Genomic DNA, 6,692 nt, shown 5'->3' with positions numbered 1-6,692 from the left:
CAATCTTGCCTAGATCTAGAGGCCAATCGACTTAGTACAAACCCTCAAGCATACACAATCTTGGAAATGGCTCAAAAAGGACTTTAATGGAGCTATAAGGGACCATAAGCTTAAAAACAGAGGGGAAACGAGCTATACCTTAGGGGAAACGTTGGAATAACACAGAGATGCTTGGCCTCCTTCTCCTCTTCTTGATTCCCTCTTCTTTTCCTTCAAAGAAACTTCAATAACCCCACAAAACACTTCAAACTCACAAGGAAGCAAGGCTAGAGAGAGATACAGGGCTCTGAGGGTGAATGGGGGCGAGGTTGGGGCGGATAAGTCATTTAAATAGGGTGCAAACCCCTGAAACTTAGGGTTTCATCCAATAGTTGTGACTCGCCGAGTCCAGGATATGGACTTGCCGAGTCTCCAACTTAAACATGTCCCGGGTCCCGCATCCACTCGGCGATTCGGACCTATGACTTGCCGAGTCCAAGGCTAAAAGAAAGGAAATACTCAAATAAGATTTACGTACCAGGAACCAGGTGCTACAAATCTCCCCCACTTATTTTAGACTTCGTCCTCGAAGTCTGCTGCTCGATCCTGAAACAGATCGGGGTAATGCTCCATCATCTCGTCCACCGGCTCCCAAGTCCATTCCGAACCCTTGCGGTGCTGCCATTGCACCTTCACTAGCTCCACCCTCTTGTTCCTCAAATCCTTCGACTTCCTGTCGAGGATTGCGACTGGGCGCTCAATGTAATTCAGGCTTACTTTTCACTTTCTTATCCTTTTTAACTTCTGCCAGCTGTCCACCAAGATAAGTTTTATCTGACTGAAGCTTGGACACTTGAATACGAAGATCAATATTCTGATCACGAAGTTCGGCTACTTGAGTATCAAGTTCAATATTCTTCTGGCTTAGCACATAAATCTCCTTTTGTAAACTGGCAAGAGATGGATCATCATCTGGAGCACCCCCTTCATTTATAGGAATGCCCTTTCCTCGAGGACTGGGCGAACGAAGCTGTTCTTCTGCCATGTGCAAAGCCAGCCTCTCAGAAGCAGCATCCCTATTGAATCTTGGAACTGAAAAGTCGGGCGGTAATGAGGTGCCGGCAACATCAAAAACTAAACTAGGTCCAGTTGTGAACATCTTTGTTGCAGAAAGTCGTGTAGTAGCAGTAGCGATTGGCGGTGTAGGAAGACCACTGACCAAACTAGCAATTAGCTCGGATTGTCTTGTGTCAAGTCTTCTCCTCTTTGATTGAGGTTGGTCAGCTTGTGGAGGAATTACACTAACAAATGGTTCAGTTGTAGGAGAAATAGACACGGGAGGGGAACATCCCACAACTATCTCTATTGGAATTGAAGTTGACACCATCTGCTCAGAGGTTGGAGTAAGAGTTTCGCTTGACTTCCTCGTCTCAGTTGTCGGCAAAACAACATCATCGACATTTTGAAAGATTGTGTCAAGAATCTCGTTAGACACAATATTGGCACTATTGGCCAAGGAAGCCGCGATATCATCATTATCAAATCCTGTAAGATCAAGATCTTCAAACGAGTCATGTCTATCATCACCAGTAACCATTTCCCTTTCATCTTGTCTTTCTCTCGATTCGTGTTCATGACCAGAAGCACTTTGGTCTTTCGGAGTTGGTGAATCTTCATCATCTTCAGACACATCTATTACTATGTTTGCTGGAGTTGATCCCTCAGTAGATGTTTTCTCAGAAGAAGTCGGTTCTGACGATTCGTATGACACTGGCAGCTCATCTAATTCTGTAAACTTTCCAAAATTTTCCAATGGATAAAGCCCTCGGAAGATGAATTTTCCTCTTCTGTTTTGTTTAATGAGTCCCACAGTGTGTGGACCCAAAGACTTCATATGCAAAGTATCTCCCGCCTTTCTAACCTCCGGAAACTGTATATTGACAAACACTTGAATGAAGCGGGATATTAGAGAAAAGTATCCCTCGTAGAAGCTCGGATGTTTATTACGAATTCTTCTAGGATGAACTTCGAGAAATTGAAATGAATTCCTGCAGCCAAAGACACCAACGCACCATTGTGCGTTGAGAGACTTCATCAGCCCCAGACCTTCTACCCGATACGCAACTTACGAACACATGAGCTAGAAATCTCCAATATGGATGGAGCAGCTTTTTCAAAGTTGGCGGATAAGTTCCCTCATAACTCATCTGTCGCAGTATCCTCTGAACATCTTCGATACCAATCTCCGTCAGATAGTTAGGTTGATCGTCAATCAACAACGCCTCTCGAACAAAGCTTTCATTGATCACGATGTCTCGTCCTTGCACCTTTGCCGCAACCGTGAAATTGCCATCATCATCCATCTGCGTCCTCGCCGTCGCCCAAAATTCACGAACAATGTTCTGATATATCACCGGGTTGACTGTTAATGCTGATGCAACACAACATTCACGCAGCCTGTGAATCATTGATCGCATATCGGAATGTATGACAAGTGGATCAGCAAGAACGATTGCCAGATTATGCATTTCCGCAAACTTGAGATTTGCCATCGTCTGCACTCAAATACAGTTGTAAGAAACCGATACCAAAAATAATATTTTATGTTTACTGCCTTCCCCCCCCCCCCCCCCCCTTTTTTTTTTAAAAAAAACGTGACTTATTGACAATTTGGTTCTTGGGCCGTAAACTCTAGTTTACGGCCCAAAGATCACTTCGAAAAATCAATACGCAATTATCACCGAATTCTTTCAAGCATTCCAAGGCAGTAACAACTCGAATTCATGGGCCGTAAACGGGGAGTTTACGGCCTATGAATATTTACTCCGAAAAATGGCCAAAAACCGACTATTTCCTTTGAGATAACAAATGATAAGCATATATTCGTGAACACAAAGACAAATGGCATCACAATAAAATAAACTTGAATCAAAATCGTCAATCTTTCGGAGTTTACGGCCTATGCTTACGGCCGTAAACTCCCCGAATCGATTCTTTTTAATTTTGACACACAATGGAACGGTGAACTATGAAACAAAATACATATTTGAGATCTATACGATGTTACCTTCATGATGATGTATTTGTTTTTCCGAAAATCGAGAGAAAATTTTTCAGCAATTTGAGAGCGCTTATGAATGAGTTTGCGGCCGGAAACTCTTGAATGAGGAGTTTCCGGCAGTGAACTCCCCTTTTTTTACCTTTTCACCTTTTCTTACTTCTTACCTGATAACAACCCAGTATATCCAACTTCCACCAATTAAATTAAAATAAAAAACTTTTTGAGCATCAATTTAATTTCGAAAATAAAATAAAATAAACCAAAAAAAATAAAAATAAAACTAACATAAAACTAAGTTAGAACAAAAATAAAATTAAATAAAATTAAAATGTTTAAAATTAAATTAAAACAAAAGAGTAAAAAGTAAAAATGAAACAAAATAAAATATGAAATTGCACACCAAAAAAAATAAAATAAAAAATAAAAAATAAAAAATAAATTAAAATTAAAATAAAACAAAATAAATTTTGACTTCTTTTGTGATGCTTGGATCAAAGTTATTGGACGGCCTTATTCCACTTGTCGGTACCCTTATCTTCACATCTTCGTCTGACCGATTGCCAGTATTGTGGTCCACTTAAGCACGAAAGATTTGTGACATTTTTGGACCTTTTACCAATGACATGATTCAGGCATATACCTAATTGTAAATTTCTGTAATTATAATAACTCCTAAATCTTAAATAAATTCACCTTATGACCATTTAATTGACTACAACCAGGGATATTGTTGTCCACCTAAATCGAGCAGCGAGATCTACAGACAATCTGTATGAGTTCAATTTTAGGTATACTGGAACGTGTTTCCCGCTTCCTGATATGCCCCAGCCATCAAGAACTTCCAGAGTACTCCTTACACCGGGTGAGCAGACAACCATTCAGAGAGAGAAGAGATTCAGAATTCTATTGCTAATTACTTCATAGGGGTTGAGAAGAAGAAGGTGCATATGCTGTGTACCAGGTCGGATTAGAAGTCGCACAAAGGAGACAGCATATGGCTAACAGATGAGAAGTATTTCATACATATATTTCACACACACACACACACACACACACACACACACATATATATATATATATATATCCTGCCGAGAAATAGAGTTGCATATGTTGTGTACCAGGTCGGATTAGAAGTCGCGCAAAGGAGACAAAATATGACTAACAGACGGAAAGAAAGAAAACGATTTTCTACAGACCTAATTTATCGGAATTTACCAGTCGCCCCATCCAACCGGAATTAAGGAAAAAGTCCGCACATCGAGGAAAAGTTAAGCCACGATTCCAAGTACGGGTTCAATTAATGTGACGAGTAGATTCTCATGTTTATCTCCCTGATCAACCTATCCGAGCGTCGTGATATCAGATTAAACGGATCTAACTAGGTCAAAGTTTGTCGAGTCCTCAAATTCATTAGGTTCAACTTTCTTAGTCAAGTCCATTTTAAAATCTTTCGTGCCTACCAGCACATCGAGTACAGAGTGTAGACGATTCAACTTAGGTACGTTACGCCGATTCAGGTTGCCCTTTATCACTTGTTAATATCATTTCCCATCACAGTACTTACAATCGAGGTTGTCAACAATAAAATTTAAAATGCTGAACAGAAATGACACTATTTTTGGATTTTTTGTTGTTTTTGCATTTTATTTCTCCCCCTAAATTTGTGCATGGGTGAGAATACGAAACAAAACAATGCGCAAATTTAAACAAAGCTAACAAAAATTCAAAATAAACCTAATAAAACCAAAAATAAAAGAAATTAAAAATTAAAAAAAATTAATCCTCAAAGCGTATCATTTTCAGAAATCCCACAAGCACATCGAAACGAGCTTTGTTAAAAGGCTTTGTGAACAAGTCGGCCACATTGTTATCAGTGTAGACTTGTTCGATTCGAATTAAAGATCATTCATAACAGTCTCTGATAAAGTGAATTTTAATATCGATGTGCTTGGTTTGAGAATGTTGGACTGGGTTCTTAGCAATTTGTATGGCAGCTTCATTATCACAATAGATAGAGGTTTCTAAGTAATTCAAACCGTAGTCCAACAGCTGATGTTGGATCCAGATAACTTGAGAACAGCAAGCTGATGCAGCTACATATTCCGCCTCTGCTGTCGAAGTCGAGACAGTATGCTGCTTCTTGCATTGCCATGAAACTAATCTGTCACCTAGGTATTGACATCCTCCTGAATTTGATTTCCTGTCAAGCTCAAAACCTCCATAATTGCTGTCAGTAAAAGCATAAAGATTAAATTCAGAATTCTTCGGATACCAAAGACCCAATTTAGGGCTTCCTTTGATATACTGAAAAATTCTTTTAACAGCAATAAAATAAGAGAGTTTAGGATTAGCCTGATAACGTGCGCATTGACAAACTGCAAACATAATGTCTGGTCGACTTGCAGTAAGATACATCAGGGATCCGATCATCGATCGATAGAGCATTTGATCTACGGGTTCGCCTTCTGGATCTGGAGTCAGGAGAGGTCGTTCAGCCATCGGTGTAGAAGCAGATTTAGCATCGTGAAGTGCAAACTTCTCAAGAATATCCTCCACATACTTGGCCTGATGTAGCAAGATTCCGGTTGAATTCTGTTTAACCTGAAGCCCCAGAAACATGGTCATTTCTCCTAACGAACTCATTTCAAATCTTTTCTTCATTACACTTTCGAACTCTTTGCAAAGCTTTTGGCTTGTTGATCCAAAGATTATGTCATCGACGTATATTTGTACGAGTATCTAGTCCTTGTCGACATGCTTTATGAACAATGTTTGATCAATAGTACCGCGGGTGTAACCATGTTCGAGCAAATGCTTTGTTAGAGTGGCATACCATGCTCTAGGAGCTTGATGCAGTCCATACAACGCTTTGTCCAACTTGTAAACATGATTAGGAAACTTCGGGTCGACAAACCCTGGAGGTTGATCAACGTAGATTTCTTCCTTCACCTTGCCATACAAGAAGGCAGTCTTGACATCCATTTGAAAAACAGTAAAGTTCATATACGAAGCATACGCTAAGAAGATACGAATAGCCTCCAAGTGAGCTACTGGAGCATAAACCTCAGTGTAGTCAATACCCTCGACTTGTCAAAACCCACGTACTACAATTCTGGCTTTGTTTCGCACAATAACCCCTGAATCGTCCTGTTTGTTGCGATAGACCCATCGTGTGTCAAGAGACTTCTTGCCCTTCGGTAACTCAACATATTTCCAAACACCAAGTTTTTCAAATTGATGCAATTCTTCATGCATTGCATCCACCCAACTAGGTTCATTTAGAGCCATTTCTACATTCTTGGGCTCAATTTGAGAGATAAAGCAAGAATACATACATGTATTCACGTCTCCACTTTGACTTCTAGTTTTAACACCACTATCTAGCTGGCCGATAACGTTCTCGATCGAATGATCACGTTGAACCCTAGAGGGTATTTCTTGGCTGATGTCATTGATAGAGACAGGTAGAGTGTGAATGTTAAGACCTCCTTCATTTGCTTGTTGAGTAGAACCAGATGGTTTTGCAACATACTCATCTGCAGTAAGGTCAGGAAAGAGTAATTCCATCAGGGTTGACGAGACAGCGAAAGCATCATTTGGAACAAACTCTTTCCTTGAAGATATGTGAGGTCTCGATTCAGCATCAGAAGAA

The sequence above is a fragment of the Lactuca serriola genome, chromosome 2 (assembly GCF_051521515.1).
Source record: "Lactuca serriola cultivar US96UC23 chromosome 2, Lser_US96UC23_V15, whole genome shotgun sequence".
Lineage (NCBI taxonomy): Eukaryota > Viridiplantae > Streptophyta > Magnoliopsida > Asterales > Asteraceae > Lactuca > Lactuca serriola.
The sequence above is the reverse complement of the archived record's forward strand: the minus strand, read 5'-3'. Positions refer to the sequence as shown.